The 19,162-nt window shown below is 45.3% G+C and overlaps 1 protein-coding gene across 4 annotated transcripts in view; it reads left to right on the top strand.

Annotated features, from left to right (window-relative positions):
* naif1 (nuclear apoptosis inducing factor 1) overlaps positions 1–19,162 on the top strand; it is an 82,729-nt gene that overhangs the window by 12,338 nt on the left and 51,229 nt on the right. The gene's annotated exons all lie outside the window — the stretch shown is intronic.

Genomic DNA, 19,162 nt, shown 5'->3' with positions numbered 1-19,162 from the left:
GCTGAAGCATTGGCAACCATCTCCAGCCAGAAGTGTCGAATAGATGATTCATCTCAGCCTCCTCCTGAGGTCCCAACCGTCACAGAAGCCAGTTTTCAGACAATTTGATTCACTCCAAGTAAATTTGAAACAGTTGAACACAAAGGCTATAAGCCTGACAACATTTCAGCTGTAGTGCTGAAGACATGTACTCAAGAGCTAGCTGCAGCTCTGGCCAAGCTGTTCAAATACAGCTACAACACTGGCATCTACCCAATAATGTGGAAAATTATCCAGAAAGCTGGATAAATCCAATCTGACCAATTACTGCCCCAACAATCTACTCTCAATAATCAGCAAAGTGATGGAAGATCTCGTCAACAGTGCTATCATGTAGCACTTACTCACCAACAATTTGCTCATCTGCTAGGACCACTCAGCTTCTGACCTCATTACAGCCTTGATCTAAACATTGGCAAACAAGCTGAATTTGAGAGGGGAGGTGAGAGGGACTGCCCTTGATATCAAGGCAGTGTTTGACTGAGTGTGGCATCAAACAGCCCTAGTAAAATTAAAGCCAGTGGAAATCAGGGGAAAATTCTCCACTGGCTGGAGTCATGATAGCACATAGGAAGATGGTTGTGGTTGTGGAGGTCAATCATCTCAGTCCCGGGACATCGCTGCAGGAGTTCCTCAGGGTAGTGTCCTAAGGCTAATCATCTCCAGCTGCTTCATCAATGATCTTCCTTCCATCATAAGGCCAGAAGTGGGGATGTTTGCTGATGATTGCAGTGTTCAGTTCCATTTGCAACCTGTCAGATACTGAAAGCAGTCTGTGCCCACATGCAGTTAGACCTGGATAATATTCAGGCTTGGGCTGATAAGTAGCAAGTAACAATCACCCCACACAAGTGCCAAGCAATGACCATCTCCAACAAGAGAGAATCTAACCATCTTCCCTTAGCATTCAATGGCATTACCATTGCTGAAACCCCCACTGTCAACATGTCCAGAAACTTAACTGGACCAGCTATGTAAAAACTGTCTACAAGGAATGAAACTGGACAGCCCACCCGGCATCAGCCTAGGCATTGGAAACAACAACAGCAACCGCAGCCCTGTCGACCATGCAAAGTCCTCCTTACTAACACCTGGGATCTACTGCCAAAATTGGGAGAGCTGTCTAACAGACTAGTCAAACAACAGCCTGACATAGTCATCCTCACGGAATCATATCTTACAAATAATGTCCCAGACTCCACCATCACAATCCCTGAGTATGTCCTGTCCCACTGGCAAGACAGACCCAGCAGAAGTGGCGGCACAGTAGAAGTCCTCAACATTGACTGAACCCCATGAAGTCTCATGGCATTAGGTCAAACATGGGCAAGGAAACTGCTTGCTGATTACCATGTACCGCGTAAGGCTGAAGCATTCGCCACAATCTTCAGCCAGAAGTGTCGAGTGGATGACCCATCTTGGCCTCCTCTGGAGGACCCCAGCATCACAGATGCCAGTCTTCAGCCAATTCGATTCACTTCATGTGATATCAAGAAATGGCTGAAGACACTGGACAGTGCAAAAACTATTAAAAGATCTGATAATATTACAGCAATAATACAGAAGACTTGTGCTCCAGAACTTGCCGCACCCCTAGCCAAGCTGTTGCAGTACAGCTACAACACTGGCATCTACCCGGCTATGTGGAAAATTGCCCAGGTATGTCCTGTACACAAAATACAGGACAAATCCAACCCGGCCAATTACCGCCTCACCCCAGTCTACTCTCGATTATCAGTAAAGTAATGGAAGGGGTCATCAACAGTGCTATCCTGCGGCACTTGCTTAGCAATAACCTGCTCACTGATGCCCAGTTTGGGTTCCGCCAGGGCCACTCAACTCCTGACCTCATTACAGTCTTGGTTCAAATATGGACAAAAGAGCTGAACCACCGAGGTGAGGTGAGAGTCACTACCCTTGACATCAAGGCAGCATTTGACTGAGTGTGGCATCAAGGAGCCCAAGCAAAACTGGAGTCAATGGAAATCGGGGAAAACTCTCCTGGCTGGAGTCATACCTAGCACAAAGGAAGAAGATTGTGGTTGTTGGAGGTCAGTCATCTCAGCTCCAGGACATCACTGCAGGAGTTCCTCAGGGTAGTGTCCTAGGCCCAACCATCTGCAGCTGCTTCATCAATGACCTTCCTTCCATGATAAGGTCAGAAGTGGGGCTGTTTGCTGATGATTCCACAATGTTCAGCACCGTTTGCGACTCGTCAGATACTGAAGCAGTCCATGTCCAAACGCAGCAAGACCTGGACAATATCCAGACTTGTGCTGACAAGTGGCAAGTAACATTTGCCCAACACAAGTGTTTAGCAATGACCATCTCCAACAAGAGAGAACCCAACCATCGCCCCTTGATGTTCAATAGCATTACCACCACTGAATCACCCACTATCAACATCCTTGGGGTTACCATTGACCAGAAACTGAACTGGACTAGCCATATAAATACTGTGGCTACAAGAGCAGGTCAGAGGCTAGGAATTGTGCGACGAGTAACTCAACTCCTGACACCCCAAAGCCTGTCCACAAGGCGCAAGTCAGGAGTGTGATGGAATACTCCCCACTTGCCTAGGTGAGTGCAGCTCTCACAGCACTGAAGAAGCTGGACAGTTCAGGACAAAGCAGCCTGCTTGGTTGGCACCACACCCGCAAACATCCACTCCTTCCACCACCAACGCATAGTGTCAGCAGTGTGTTCCATCTACAAGATGCACTGCAGGAATTCACCATGGCTCCTTCGACAGCATCTTCCAAACCCTCAACCGCTACCACCTAGAAGGACAAGGGCAGCATATAGATGGGAATACCACCACCTGGAATTTCCCCTCCAAGTCACTCACCATCCTGACTTGGAAGTATATTGCCATTCCTTCACAGTCGCTGAGTCAAAACCCTGGAATTCCTTTCTTAACAGCATTGTGGGTGTACCTACACCACATGGACTGTTCAAGGAGGCTGCTCACTACCACCTTCTCAAGGGCAACTAGGAATGGGAAGTAAATGCTAGCCCAGCCCACGAAGCCCACATTCTGTGAATGAATTAGGTCAGAGGCAGGGAATTTTGCAATGAGTGACTCATCTTCTGAATCCATAAACCTTGTTCAACATCTGCAAGGCACAAGTCAGGAGTTGTTGGAAATGTTGTTCTTTCCAGCATTGACGGATGGCATTGTCATCTTTAAGAAGAGAAACACCATCCTGTGAGCAAAGGGGATTATGTCCAACTCCTCAACCGTGAATCCACAGTGGCAGCTGATACTCTCTGGGTTATCCCCCAGTCTCTGTGGTAGAATCTATGGGTGAACCACTACCGATGAGGGAGCTGCAACAAGCAAACAGATAAAAAAACAACAAAGCCTGCAGCCCAGATGGTGTTCCAGCTGAGGTCTTCAAAACTGATGGACTTCTGCTCACATCAAGACTCCATGCATCCTATGGGTTTGAGAGGAAAATGAATTCCACCCATCCTCACCCCCTCCCCACCCTTGGTGACAGTTGTAACTATCGTCTTGCTGTGGAAACTATTGAGATATTTCCATCTTGCCCATAGCAGGGAAAATCTTGCCACGCATTCTCCTGAATCACCTACTTCCTATGGATGAGGAAATTCTCCCAGAGACAAATGTGGCTTTAGGCTTTCCAGAGGAACCTCTGTCGTGGGGCTGAAGAATACGGTCCGAAAACAAGTACTATCTGGTGTGATGACGTCAGGTCGCATTCCTAATGTCATTTTGCCATAAAGCAATAATACGGTTGGTGGGCAGCCCTAGGAATCGGGGGCCTGCCCATCATATTCAAACAGTCAATTAATGGGTACTTGAGCTCATTAGCAGTCCAATTGAATGCAATAACAAGTGCTGAATGCAATAATACATTTAGAATGTGGGAAAAATGCTGGGTGGGAAACTAGTTTTTTTCCATGGTTGCATAGCAGGACGGGTTTAAAGACCTCACTTGGGCTTATTGTTGGACTTCAGCAGTCCAGCATGTTATGAGTTGTGTGTGTGGTTATTCTTGGAAAGTGTATCATCTACAGGTTCCTTAATCCTGAAAGTTGCCTGCAGATTTGTGCACTTATTGCCTCATTTGCACTTTAGTCTGTGTGGTTTTAGCAACATGGGGATAGTGGTCTCTGTGGGAGACACATCCTCCAGTGAGGAGGAGAGGAGGAGGTGATTGAGAAGGAAAGGGACAAGGCCAGATGATCACGGGCAGGGTGTACTGGAGGTGCATTAGGGTGCCTGACTTGCAAAGGAACAAGGGGCTTCTGAGGGCAGGATGCTGCAACCATGGAGGCGTAGAACAAGGCCTTATCCTCCCATTCGAGTATACAGAGTGAGAATGAGTTACCTTCAAATTACAGAGACACAGTGCCGGAGGAGACTCAGGCCTTATCCTCCCATTCGAGTATACAGAGTGAGAATGAGTTACCTTCAAATTACAGAGACACAGTGCCGGAGGAGACTCAGGCTGTCAAGAGCCACTGTAACCTGAGAAGCTGGCTGGGGACATCGCTTCCAACTGCGTGGGTGATCATCCAATGAAGGTCACTGTGGCACTCAATTTTTTTGCAACTGGATCCTTTCAGGCTGCATATGGCTACCTCAGTGGAATAATGCAGCCTGCTTCCCATCACCACATGAAGGTCTTCACAGATGTCTGGAAGGGCAGGTCAGTATATTGCAATCTCCATGGACTGCTGCAGCTATTTTGAACGAGCTAGAGGGTTTGTGGTGATGGCAGGTTTCCCCAGGGTTCAGGGAGTGATAGACTGCACACATGTCACCATAAAGGCTCCAAGCAGGCCAACCCTGCACATTTATAAACTCTAAATATACGATTAGTATGTGACCACCATAGGAGAATTATGCAGATCTGTGCTATACACAGGCAGCAACCATGTCTCCTACATTTTCAGGAACTCTTGGGTGTTAGATATGTATATTGGACCTGAAGCCCTGGATGGATGGCTGCTGGATGACTAGGGCTACCCTTTGAAGAAATGGCTCCTAACTTCAGTGAGGATTCCGAGATCAGACTCAGAGAGGAGATACAATGACAGCCATGGCACAACCAAGGCCATAGTAGAGCAGACAATTAGTCTCCTGAAGATAAGATTCCAATGCCTGGATAGATCAGGAGGACCATTGTAGTACACTCCATCCGGAGTGTAGCTGATGGTCATTGTGTGCTAGGCTCTGCACAACCTAGCACTTTAGAGAGGGGATGACCTTGAGGAAGACGAGCCACAGAAACCAATCAATCCTCTGATGATGAGATTGATGAGGTTGTAAGGGAATCACCAGACAGAGATGGACAAGGGCATGCAAAGGAGTGCATGACACACGTGAGGAATTTAGTAATGCAAAGGTTCCAGTAGGCCACGCAGTCAAAGCCTCTGTGCTGCCTAAATCGGGCGCATCTCTTTCATCCCACCTCCACAGAAAACTCATTATAAAAGTCATTTCAGCATAATCACCATAGCCATCCATTGCCTGTTGTTACAACTTGACACACATTCACGTAATATTCTTCATAGACCACATCTCCCATCACTTTCTTAAACCAGAAATAATCCACTCGACCTCTGCATGAAGGCTATGAAGCACATAATTTATTTACATATGGCCAATGGGGCCCCCCCCTCAAGGAAACAAAATCTATATGCACCCATGTGAACCAATGTGTGCCTACTGCAGAATCTTTCTCAATCTCTTCCATGTGCTGCGGCGTGATGCTCCACCCCACCTTGCTGCATTCAGCTGCAGTGGAGAGAGGCTGCTTATCTGTTTGCCCTCTTGTACTGGATGACTTTGTCAGGCATCCTCTGGGCGGGTGAGCCCTTGAGGGCCCCACCGCCGTGCAAGTCTCCTGCAGAGTTGCAGCAGGCCCTTCTGTCACTGCGACACTCGAGGCTGACTGTGTCAACAGCAGAGTGGTGGAGGATAGGCTGCCCTCATCAGGATTGCCCAGAGAGGTGCTTCGAAAAGGCGGCAGCTACTGCTCAACCTCTGCCATGAGGATTGATTGGGCTCCTCTGTCTTCCTGAGAGGGAACAGGAGCTGACTGGCTCTCAGTCCCCCTGACGCCCTGCCTCTCGGTCCCTGAGCACAGAGCCAGGCTAGCGGAGTGCAGGTCAGTGCTCATACCCACGATTGCTTCTGCAATCTGCTGGCTCTGCCCCTCCAAGGTAGTTGCCAGTCTGTCCATGGAGGAAGCATGACGCTTTGAAAAGTGGGTTGGCCTGGATGGAGACCTCCAGAGTCCGTGCCAGATGGGGGTGCATGGATGGCCTCTGGTATCTCTGCCAAATCCCCATGCACCTCTCACTGGACGTACAGCATCTGTCGCATTATAGGTGACTCCGGAGGCTCATCATCCGATTGGGACTCAGATTGCGCTTCCCCTTTCCCCAATGCACAAAACCCTGCTGAGGTTCCAGTATCTACGCAGGTGCTTGGTGCAGAGAGGATGTGTCGCTGTACCCTCTGAGGCTTCCACTTTCTTCTCGGAGGCTAGTGTGGGTCCCTAGGGACTTGAATCGGAGCAGTCGATGGTTCATCTGTGCAGGAAGCAAAAAAAAGGGAGGGTTATGACCATTCTCTATCTTCGTGGTATATGCAAAGACACAGCCTTCAATCAGGGTAGTACTAAATGCAGAGTGAGATATTACTATTTTTTGGTGTTTAGCAACTTCTAGAATGCTGACACTGTTTCATCTCCGATCCATGAGAGCCTTTGAATGTATAAACCATCAATGGGTCATTCATAACACCATACCAGGCATCGTACAGCTTCCCCCAAGCCCTCTTAACACTTCTCTCTTTTAACTGTAGAAAACGCAGCTTGCACTCTCACCACCCCTAGGCCTTCCTTCAATCTCACCTCTGCCAATTGAACGGCTCCAGTCACTCACTGAGAGCTTCAAAACCTCCTCCCCCAGCGGGGTCAGTGTAGCCGGGTTGGCCTCCTGCCTTGCTCCTCTCTCTGGCATTGTGGGCCCTCTTCTCCTGCAATGAAGTGTGACAGAGTGATTATTTAGATTCTCAGATACACTCATTCCTTCACACTTATGTGTTGTGACAACTCCACAGGCTGCACAATGATTTATAGCCAATAGCCTGTGTGCCTTCCGCACCTCATCCTCACACCATCCTTACATAGGCCTCAGGGCCATGATCAGTGTCATGTTATCTCACACTTTTGGGCAGTACACAAGGTATTACCCTGATGGACCCTTCCCATGACCTGTGTGCTCTCATGTCCACAGTGGAGACTTATTCACCTTTGCAAATCTTAAAAGATCATTGAGCCTCTTTCGACATTGAATCCAACTTCTCTGGACCACCCCAATGCTACTGACCTCTGTTGCCACCTCCCTCCAGGTTGCTTTGGTCATGTGGAAGGTCTTCTTTCCCATCAACACCCCCCACCAGTTACTCACAGCCTTGGAGGAGGGATCGAAGGGAGTTGTCGCTGAACCTTGAGCCGTCCGTGTCCTTCTTCCCTCCCCATCACCTCGCTCCCTCCCTCGGAGGGAGAAAGTCATCAGACAGCTGCTCCAATATTTCCCTATTTTCATTATGATGATGCTTAGAATGCACACCATAGCTCTGTCTTCCCTGCCAAAGGGCCATTATTCTGCCCCTTTTTGAAAATAGTCAAAGTGAATTGAAACTTCAAACTCACCCATGTCAATGCTTACAAATACCTATATACTGCACCAGAATCTTCTGCCTTCTGGAAAACTCCTACCCCTGGTGCACCTGACACAGTCCTGTGCCAAGTGTTCCTTTAAATTAGTGGTTATGACCTCCTTCCAGGTCACGGCCTGCCAGCTCAGTGCCCGTGCATCCCGCCCTTTAGACCTCATTGGGTGGAGAGGCCACCTTCCTGAAATGTTGCTGGTTGGAAACCCGCCCTGTGGCTCCGAACTGGAACGGCAGGGATGGGAGTTGGCAACCCACTCACTCCCGGGTCCAACTCCCGCCCACTGCCATGAACCGTATTATTCAGCCCATGGTCTTTGTCGCCAGATGATTCCAAGAAAAATATCGAGAACAACAACAGCAACACTTCATTGCATTTATCAACCTGACCAAAGCATTTGACTCAGTAAATCACAAGGCTCTGTGGATTATGCTCCAAAGATTTGGATATCCAGAAACTTCATCATATTCCTGCAATTGTTTCATGATGATATAACTGAAACTATATTGAGTGAAAGATCTGAAACAGACATATTCACTGTCCGTGCCTGGGTCAGGCAAGGCTGTGTGATAGCCCCCGTATTATTTACAGTTTACCTGACAGTGGCTTTTGAGCTCATCAAAGATCAATAATCTTCTGGTGTGAGTATGAAATATGACCTTGATGGAAAGCCTTTAACTTCGGTCACCTTCATGCCATAACTAACCTGACCTCCATAGATATACGGAATCTACAGTTTGTGAATGTCTGCAGTGTTGTTGCCCACTCTGTACTGGATTTGTAAGCCACTCTTGATCTCTTCAATTCTGCATGCAAGAAACTTGGCCTGAGCTTGAATGTTGCCAAAATAAAACTCTATATCAATGCACACCTGGTCAGCCAAAAATTCCATCTCCCATTTTTGTTGAAGGAGAGACTCAGGAATATGTTGAGCATACCTTGGCAGCCACCTCTCAAAAGGCTACCATTGATGAGGAGATCCAACACCAGATCAGCTGTGCTAGCCCAGCCTTCTACAAACTATGGCAGCGAGTGTTTAACAACAAAGACCACCACAAGTCAACAAAAGTCCTAGCATACAGAGCAGTTGTCGCCACCACACTCCTGTATTGCAATGAGACCTGGACTGGGTATCAGTGACACATAAGAGTGCTAAAGAAATTCCATCAGCAATGCCTTCACTGTATTCTCCAGATCTAGCGGGAGGACCGTCGAACGAATGCTTGTATTCCTCTTGAAGCCAGAACCACAAGCATTCAGGACAAACTAGATTCGCAGAAAGTTCCATTAGATTACAAAATGGCGAATATAACTCCTTTATTCAAAAAGGGATGGAGACAGAAAGTAGGAATCTACAGGCCAGTTAGCTTAACATTTGTCATAGGGAAAATGTTAGAAGCTATTATTAAAGACATTATAGCTGGACACTTAGAAAAATTCAAGGTAATCAGGCAGAGTCAACATGGTTTTGTGAGAGCTAAATCATGTTCAACCAATTTATTGGAGTTCTTTGAAGAAGCAACATGTGCTGTAGATAAAGGTGAACTGGTAGATATACTGTACTTAGATTTCCAGAAGGCATTTGATAAGGTGCCACATTAAAGGTTATTGCGGAAAATAAAAACTCATGCTGTAGGGGGTAGCATATTGACATGGATAGAAAATTGGCTAGCTAACAGGAAACAGAGAGTAGGCATAAATGGGTCATTTTCTGGTTGGCAAGATGTGCCACAGGGATTAATGCTGGGGTCTCAACGTTTTACAATTTATATAAATGACTTGGATGAAGGGACTGAAGGTATGGTTGCTAAATTTGCTGATGACACAAAGATAGGTAGGAAAGTAAATTGTGAGGAGGACATAAGGAGGCTACAAAGCAATATAGATAGGTTATGTGAGTGGGCAAAGATCTGGCAAATGGAGTGTAATGTGGGAAAATATGAAATTGTCTAATATGGAAGCAAGAATAAAAAAGACGCATATTGTCTAAAAGGTGATAGATTGCTGAGTTGTGAGATGCAGAGGGATCTGGGTGTCCTGGTATCTGAATCACAAAAGGTTAGTATGCAGGTACAACAAATTAGGAAAGCTAATAGAATGTTATTGTATATTGTGAGAGAAAATGTATTTCAGTTATACAGGGCATTAGTGACCACATCTGGAGTACTGTGTACAGTATTGGTCTCCTTATTTAAGGAAATCTGTAAATGCATTGGAAGCAGTTCAGATAAGGTTTACTAGACCAGAATGGGCAGGTTGCTTTACAAAAAAAGGTTGGGCACGTTAGACTTGTATCCGCTGGAGTTCAGAATAGTAAAAGGGAACTTGACTGAAACATATAAGATCCTGAGTGGTCTTGACAACTTGGTTGTGGAAAGGATGTTTCCTCTTGTGGGAGAATCTAAAACTAGGGGTCACAGTTTAAAAATAAGCAGTCGCTCATTTGTGACAGAGATGAGGAGAAATTTTTTCTCTCAGAGGGTCATGAATCTTTGGAACTCTCTTCTTCAAAAGACAGTGGAAGCAGAGTCTTTGAATAATTTTACTGCAGACGTAGATAGATTTTTGATAAGCAAGGGGGTGAAAGCTTATCGGGTATAGGCTGGATGTGGAATTGAGGTTACAATCAGATCAGCCATGACCTTATTGAATGGTGAAGCAGCCTCAAGAAGCTGAGTGGCCTACTCCTGCTCCTAATTCATATGTATGTATGTTCAAACTCCCGCAAAATCAATTTCGATGGACTGGATACTGTGTCCGGATGGTCGAAAACCGTCTCCTTGCCTGATCCTGTTCTCACAACTCTCAAATGGTCAACGTTCTGGGGAGGACAAAGAGCACAAAGACAGGACCCCCTGAAGCTCTCCATGAAGTTCGGTGACATTGACCTTAATGACAGGCAGGTGCTTACTAACAGTCATTCAGAACGGTGACAGCTCGTTCATCAATTTGTGTCATGGTTTGAGTCCCAGTGCCCTAATGATGAGGCAAAGCAACAGCAGAGAAGGAAAGAAAAGGAATCAAGTCATGCACTCTGGATCCCACTACCTTGTGGGACCCCCTGTCCCATGTGCCCAAAGATTTACTGGTCGAGAATTAGCCTCATCTCACCCAGTCTTCCCCTCCTCAAATTTGCAGTTTATCAAGGCCTAACCTTGGTTTTATTTCATCATGAGATTTCAGATAAAAAGCATATCGAGGCACTGGGGAAGCTGCGAAAAATGATTTACAAAGGTGGTACCAGAACTGAGAGGTTATAAATATCAGGAAAGACTGAACAGTCTGGGGCTCTTTTCTAGAAAAGAGAAGATTGAGGACCTTAAGATTATGAGAAAATTTCATAGGATGGATGTAAAGATAATTCCATATGGGGAGGAGACCTCATAAATATAAGATAGTCACTAATAAATCCAATAGGCAATTCAGGAGAAACTTCTTTACCCAGAGATAGGTGTGAATGTGGAACTTGCTACCACAGGGAGTGGTTGAGGTGAATAGATGCATTTAAGGGGAAGCTGGATAAGTACATGAGGGAGAAAGGAATACAAGGTATGCTGGTAGGGTGAGATGAAGTAGGATTGGTGGATGTTCATGTTGAACATCAACACTAACATAGAATGACATAGTTGGGCTGAATGGCACATTCCTAAGCTCTAAATTCTATGTAATTTATCTTGCCTCCTCTTGTATTATTTTCATTGTTGGTGGGTGCTGCATGAGGACCTTTTCCTTCATTTAGATTTCTTTAAATATATTTTTTTAAATCAACATTATCTACTTCTCTCTCAGCATTTTAAAATCCTGGATTATGTCCCTTTTCAAACAACTTTTCTTCAGTGCCAACATGTTCAGTTGTGTGGATCCCTCCTCATGACTTTAAAATCAGTGATATGGTTGCTTGAGATTAGAGTTGAAGACTTGGATGGTGAAACTAGTATGTCCCAGGAATTGCAAGCTGAATCCCTCCATCTATTTGCAAATTTTGACAATTTTTCAAATTCTCAAACTAACATTGGTTTTTAATACCATGCAAAATATATGATTTACATAAGCAATCTGCATGAAAAGGCAATACTTTTTTATGAGGTATGAGAAAAGGTGAGGATGATTTATGGGAACTGAAAGGTGCTGGTGTATGTTATGAAAGATTAATCAACTGTGTAAAACCTTCTTTTAAGATCAGACGTTGCTGAGGAACAGGATGGTGATTAATGGCAGTCTCATGTACACTGGGAGATCTGTGAGCTGCAATAACACAATAAGTCAATCGGCAGTTAATCTGTTCCTGTCAGCATACGTATTGGCAAATTAGACATTTGCTAGCAGAGGTTTATTAATTATGGAATGGAAATATGAAGGGATTATCTGAGAGGCAATGTAGTCAGGTTTATTCAACACAGCTCCGCTGAAACAAAACTAATCATGCTTTGTCCTATTGCAATTCATTCTTTCTCAGGTCCTCCAAACCGTGCCACTTGTTGTCTCTTTCCCTTTCCCCTTCCTTCTATTTTCTACAGGCTTTTAAAACCCATGTTTGGTGTCACCTTTGCTTCTTCACTCATCTTGTCTTCTCTTTTACCCCTCGTTACTGACCTGCACTGCGAGGTTACAGCTGTCAGTAAAGACTGAACAGACAGGGACTCTTTTCACAAGAAAGGAGAAGACTGAGGGATGACCTACTGGAGGGCATTGTGAACTTGGCCCTTCACTATGGACCTATTCATAGTCAATGAGTGGATGTCACACTATAGGAAGTGCGGCCCAGATACTTGCTCATTTATCTATGCCTCCAAACTCATTTTTAACAATTCACAAAATACGCCTAAAGGCTGGAAGCTGCTTGGTGCTTTTTTCCCCTGTAAAATGCAGCATTTGTTTTTGCCATTGTGTAGACTTCCAAAATCATAAGTTACTTACAACTAACTTTGTGCAGTACAGGTTCATGGTAGGTGATGGAAAATATTCCTCTACACGGAGGATGATCCATGGCAAGAGGAGGGTCTCAGGCCAGGACACTGGGCTCATTTGAGAAACAACTGAACATTATAACAGGGAGAGAGAGCAGAGTTGGTCACCTGGAAGAATAAGACTAAATTAAATGAAGAGCCTTTTCATCTCAATTTCTCTTTTGAAAATGTTTTTAAGTGATATTTCAAAGATGGCAAATAAGAACACATGAATAGGAGGAGGCCATTTAGCCTCTCAGGATTGTTCTACCATTCTATTAGATGATGGCTGATCTGTACTTCATTCACTTGCTTTAGCTCCACATACTTTATACTCTTACCCAACAAAAATCTCAGTCTTGAAAACTCTATCTCTCCAGCATTCATAGCTGTTAGGTGGGTAAAATTGTAGGTTTCTACTACCTTTTGTGTGGAAAATATACTTTCTGATTTCCCTCCTAACTTTTAAGATTTAATTCTGATTTCAAGGTTATGCCCCCTTGTTCTTGATTACCCCACCAAAAGAAATAGTTTCACTGTATCTTCTCTATTAAATGCTATGGACAATTAAACATGTCGAGAAACCAGTTTATCTGCAAAAAAAAGTTCAGAAAATTTGTTTGAAAGTTTCTCTTTTCCATTTTAAAGGTATATGCACTCAATCTTTTTTGATATAAGTGATCCACAGTTGAGAGGAGTGTGTGTTTATATGGCTTGTGCCATAATGCTGACTACTCCCTGTCCCCAACGTATTGAATTCAAAATCCTCACTCAGGTCTTCAAACCCTTGTGGCCCTTACACAGCCCAGCTCCTGCAAACTCCTGCCCACCAATGCCTTCCTGAAGCCTGTTATCATTAGACTTCAACCTATTGTAAATCCTTTTCTTCTATCATACGATGTGAGCATCACTGGTGAAACCAGCATTTACTGCTCATCCCTAATAGTCCTTGAGAAAGTGGTGGTAAGCTGCCTTCTTGAACCACTACTGTCCATGTGGTATAGGTACACCCACAGTGCTGTTAAGGAGGGAGTTCCTGGATTTTGACCCAGCGACAGAGAAGGAACAGTGATATATTTCCAAGTCAGGATGGTGTGTCACTTTGGGTTGGTGGGGGCAGTGGGTGTTTGTAATTTGCAGGTGATGGTGTTTCCATGCAACTCCTACCCTTGTCCTTCTAGGTAGTAGGTGTCATGAGTTTGGAAGATGCTGTTGAAGGAGCCTTGGTGAGTTGCTTGTAGATGGTACACACTGCAGCTACTGTGCGTCAGTGGTGGTGGGAATAAATGTTTAAAGTGGTGGATGGGGTGCTAGTCAAGTGGGCTGCTTTATCCTGGATGGTGTCTAGATTCTTGAGTGTTGTTGGAGCTGCACTCATCCAAACTAGTGGAGAGTATTCCAACACACTTCTAATATGTGCCTTGTAGACAGTGAACAGGCTTTGGGGAGTCAGGAGGTGAGTTACTTGCCACAGAATTCCCAGTCTCTGACCTTCTCTTGCAGCCACAGTATTTATATGGCTGGTGCAGTTCAGTTTCTGATCAATGGTAACCTCCAGGATGTTGATGGTAGGGGATTCAACAATGGTAATGCCATTGAATGTCAAGGGGAGATGGTTAGATTCCCTCTTTATGGAGATGGTCATTAATTGGTATGAATGTTACTAGTCACTTATAAGCCCAAACCTGAATGTTGTCCAGGCCTTGCTGAATATGGACACTGAATGCTTCAGTATCTGAGGAGTTGCGAATGGTGCTGAACATTGTATAATCATCAGCGAACATCCCAACTTCTGACCTTATGATGGAGGAAAGATCATTGATGAAGCAGCTAAAGATGGTTTGGCCTAGGACACAACCCTGAGGAACTCCTGCAGTGATGTCCTGGAATTGAGATGATTGACCTCCAACAGCTACAACCGTCTTCCTTTGTACTTCATCATTGTTGAATGAGCCCCTTAACTGTCATCATCATCAGCCTTCTTCCATCTGCATAAGATGATGGACATGCAGCAAATCTTTTGGTCACTTCCCCTAATTTTTCCCTCCATGGCTTGACATTTGTGCCTTACTCCCTTGAAATCACTCCACGACCTTTTCTGCACTAAAAGCACTAATAATGCAAGTGCCACATACCTCAAGCTGATGACTGCATGATGTTTAGCACCATTCACGACTCCTCAGATACTGAAGCAACCCATGTCCAAATGCAGCAAGACCTGGACAAAATCCAGGCTTGGGCTGACAAGTAGCAAGTAACATTCGTGCCACACAAGTGCTAGGCAATGACCATCTCCAACAAGAGAGAATCCACACACTATCAACATCCTGGGGGTTACCATTGACCAGAAACTTAACTGGACTAGCCATATAAGACCTCTGGCTACAATAGCAGGTCAGAGGCTAGGAATTGTGCAATGAGTAACTCACCTCCTGACTCCCCAAAACCTGACCACCATCTACAAGGCACAAGACAGGAGTGTGATGGAATACTCTCCACTTACCTAGATGAGTGCAGCTCCCACAACACTGAAGAAGCTGGACACCGTCCAGGACAAAGCAGTCCGCTTGACTGGCACTTCATCCACAAACATTCACTCCCTCCACACTGATGCACAGTAGCAGCAGTGTGTACCATCTACAAGATACACTGCAGGAATTCACCAAGGCTCCTTAGACAGCACCTTCCAAACCCACGACCACTATCATCTAGAAGAACAAGGAGCAGCAGATAGATAGGAACACCACCACCTGGAAGTTCCCCTCCAAGCCACTCACCATCCTGACTTGGAAATATATCGCCGATTCTTCACTGTCACTGGGTCAAACTCCTGGAATTCACTTCCTAACAGCACTGTGGGTATACCTAGACCACATGGACTGCAGCGGTTCAAGAAGGCAGCTCACCACCACCTTCTCAAGGGCAACTAGGAATGGGCAATAAATGCTGGCCCAGACAGCGAAGCCCACATCCGATGAATAAATTTTAAAAAAGCCTTTTTTTAAAATCACTCGTTGGGAAGTTGGCTTCACTGGGAAGGTGGCACTTAAGTTAGTCCTGTTTTTGAAGAATCCATCCAATGTATTTGCCATATCCTGCATTCATCTGTAAAGCTTATTAGGTGTCAACTGTGGCTCTGTGGGTAGCACTGTTACTTCTTGAGTACAAAGGTTGTATGTCCATGTCCTACTTTGGTGAATTTATCACATGATTCAAGCTCCCGCTTCAGTACAATGCTGAGGAAATGTTGTGCTGACATTTGAATGAGATGTTTAACCAAGGCCCTGCCCAGATACTAAAGATCCAACAACAGTATTTGAAGGAGTGTTATCCTGATCAACACTTATTGCTTAACCAATGTCAATAAAGTAGATTATCTGGTCATTAGCACCTTGCTATTCCTTATGAAAATGTAAATACAATATTTTACTTTAGCTAATTTATCCAAAAATTTACCTATTCTTTGACCTTTAATTAAATTGAAAATTAAATACTGTCAACAACGTCTAAAAGCATTCCCAAAAAAGAAAATTAGCTGGCCATTCAGCTTGCTGCTGTTTGTGGGATCTTGTGTCCAAATGGCTGCCACATTGTCACAACTGTGATAATTCATCTCTCCTGCTTCTTGGTGCTTGTTGGGAAGTCCAGTCCCCTCCTGATTGTTTTACATGCACTCAGTCACTTAATGCTAGCCTGTTCTCGGAGACGGATGAATGGCCACAGAGTATTGGGCAATAACGGAGCAAGCTTTTTGTGGGTAGGGATCAGTACACACATTACTAACCCCATTCGTTTGGATCTAATTAGTTTCTTTTTTCAATATTTGACACAGTGAAGCAAACAGAGGTGTGAATTTCTGTATTGATGGAGGCTGAGAATACCATAGGTCATTCTCACATTTCAGTAACATTTGGTTATTAATTCCATGCAGCACCGTGGTAATCAATGCTAACTGGCTTTGTGCTTATGAAACCCAGCCTTGTTCTGACCCAGTTATTTTGATGTAGTTCACCTTATTACATCAATAATTTGTACAGATAGTGTTCATCGCGATAAACGTCTATTATTAAAAGACTCGCAAATGTGTGTCTCGATCATGTAGCAATTTTGGAAAGTCCCTGCAACCAATCAGGTTGCATAACCAGATGCTGCAATCCCTTTAAATAATCACATTCCAGATGTCAACAGATCCAGCCCTTTTTATCCTGTCTCTTTAACCAGAAATATGGTCTAGAATTGAGTCAACAACCAGGGTACAATCAGATCACAGAACCATCACATTGGTGTTATTTTTGATTGATTCTTTTGTGACTAAACCAATGACATTGTAACAAAGAGATGACCTTGGGCCAGTTAGCCACTATGACAGTATTCATGAACAAACGCATTCCGGTTTCAATTTGCCCTCCCTCCACTGTTTATTATGACACATCTGGCAGTGTTTTTTTAAAATACATTCATTTTAAGTATGTGGGCATCGCTGACAAGGCCACTATTTATTGTTATCCCTAGGTGCTGCAAGATGGTGATGGGCCTTCTTCTTGAACCACAGATTAACGTGTTTTTGATTCAAGTGGGAGAGCAGAGGACAGTTAAGAGTCAAACATGTTGGTGAGGGCTGGAGTATCATGTAGGCCAGATTGGGTAAGGACAGCAGGTTCCCTTCCCTCAAGGATATTGGTGAACTAATTGGGCTTTTACTACAATTCAACAGCTTTTTACTTCCAGATTTTAAAACTCAATTCAAATTCTCAAACTGCCATGATGGGATTTGAGTTTCTATTCTCTGAATTATTAGTTCAGGTCTCTGGATTACTAATCCAGTAACATACACCACTGTCCACACCACTGTGCACAACTAGTCATAGGCTAGCATTTTGCCCTTGGTGGGGCGAGCGGGAGCGTTCAGGGAGCTGACCGCCGCCCGCGATTGGGCTGTGATCGTGATTTCACGCTGGCGAGCCAATTAAGAGCCAGCCCAGCGTGAAGCGTGTGCTGCAGCGCTCAGTGCTGCTCGTGTGGTGGGGGAGGAGGAGGGCGAATGCGCGCAAGAAAAGCTCCCTGAGGCACAGAGCTGCCTCAGGAAGATGAAGAGTTTTGAAAGTTAAAAATAAAGAATTGTATATTGTTAAAAACATGTCCCCTCATGTGACCCTGTCACAGACAGACTGAAGGAAATACTTAAGCAAGAGCTGGGGGTGGGTGGGGGGAGGGTGCTGTGGGGAGGGGGCTGAGGGAAGCGAACTCTCACTCAGAAAAGTTAGTCACAAGTGAGCATTCTTCTGCGGCTGAGACCGTTCAGTTGCAGCTCCATCGACGTGCCTGGAGTCAACCTCTGAAGCTTTTCTGCCCATTCAAGCAACAGAAAAGCATGAAAATGCCACCAAATGCTCCAGAACTTTTCACCATCAGACGCAGACTGCAAATTAATGTGCCTTTTAGGAGGCAGCAAAGTAATTGGCACATTGGCAAACTGTAGAATCTCCTTGCGAAAGGTGGCCAAGGCACTGTCACTGGTGGAGGCACTCATAGCCCCTTGCAATGTCTTTATTAAGGTGTGGACCAGTATCCATTATGGTTCAAGATAACAGTGCAGCCTTGCAGTGTGGGTTAGGAGAATGCCTGCGCCTGAGCTGAGAGCACAGCATGCAGTCCAATGGGCTGCTGCCAATCAGTCAAGTGGAGTGGGGTGGATGTGGGTGGAGTTTTGGACAACCAATGAGTGTACTATACACTGGCCATCCAGGTGGTGGCCAGCACTCTCCAGCATGCGTTATGCGTTAAGGGGCTTTCACACTTAACCAAGAGAGGTTCTTAGCACACCCATGCTAACCCAGGCATCTCTCTCTTTGATCCTGCAGGAAGACAATATCAGGATCATGGAGCCTGATGATTTAGCAGTATGCCTCATGGCTTACAGAGACCAGAGAAGAAGAAGAGAGTGGTGGAAGCGCCTAGCCTGGCAAAGGGAGGAGCACCTCCCTCGAGGTGAAGGGACAGCAGGGCCTGCTGCGCACACAGCTCAAGATCCACAGAGAGCCTTCGCTCGTAGGGGCCTGACCAGACCCAGGGTCTATAGACAGCACCTGTCATTCCTGCAGATGACTGAGAACCAGTGTCACCGAAGTCTGCCCATGTCTAGGGAACTGGTCAGGCACATATGCCACCTGCTGCAGGATTTGGCACCATGGGGACATGGAGGGCATCCACTGCCAGTGACCGTGAAAGTAACCGTGGTGCTAAATTTATACGCCACTGGCTCTTAGGGCTCCACAGGTGACCTGTGCAGGCTCTCGCAAGCCTCCATGCATGTGTATCAAGGAGCTCATGGACACCATCTTCGTGAACATGAGGCTGATGATGCCTGTGCGGCAGCCTCAGACTGCAGCAGAGCGACGGTATAAGGAGGCTTATGCCGTGACCCGGACTTTGGTGGAGCAAACTATAGGCATTTTAAAA

Source organism: Carcharodon carcharias, chromosome 17, assembly GCF_017639515.1.
Source record: "Carcharodon carcharias isolate sCarCar2 chromosome 17, sCarCar2.pri, whole genome shotgun sequence".
NCBI lineage: Eukaryota > Metazoa > Chordata > Chondrichthyes > Lamniformes > Lamnidae > Carcharodon > Carcharodon carcharias.
The sequence above is the reverse complement of the archived record's forward strand: the minus strand, read 5'-3'. Positions and strand labels throughout refer to the sequence as shown.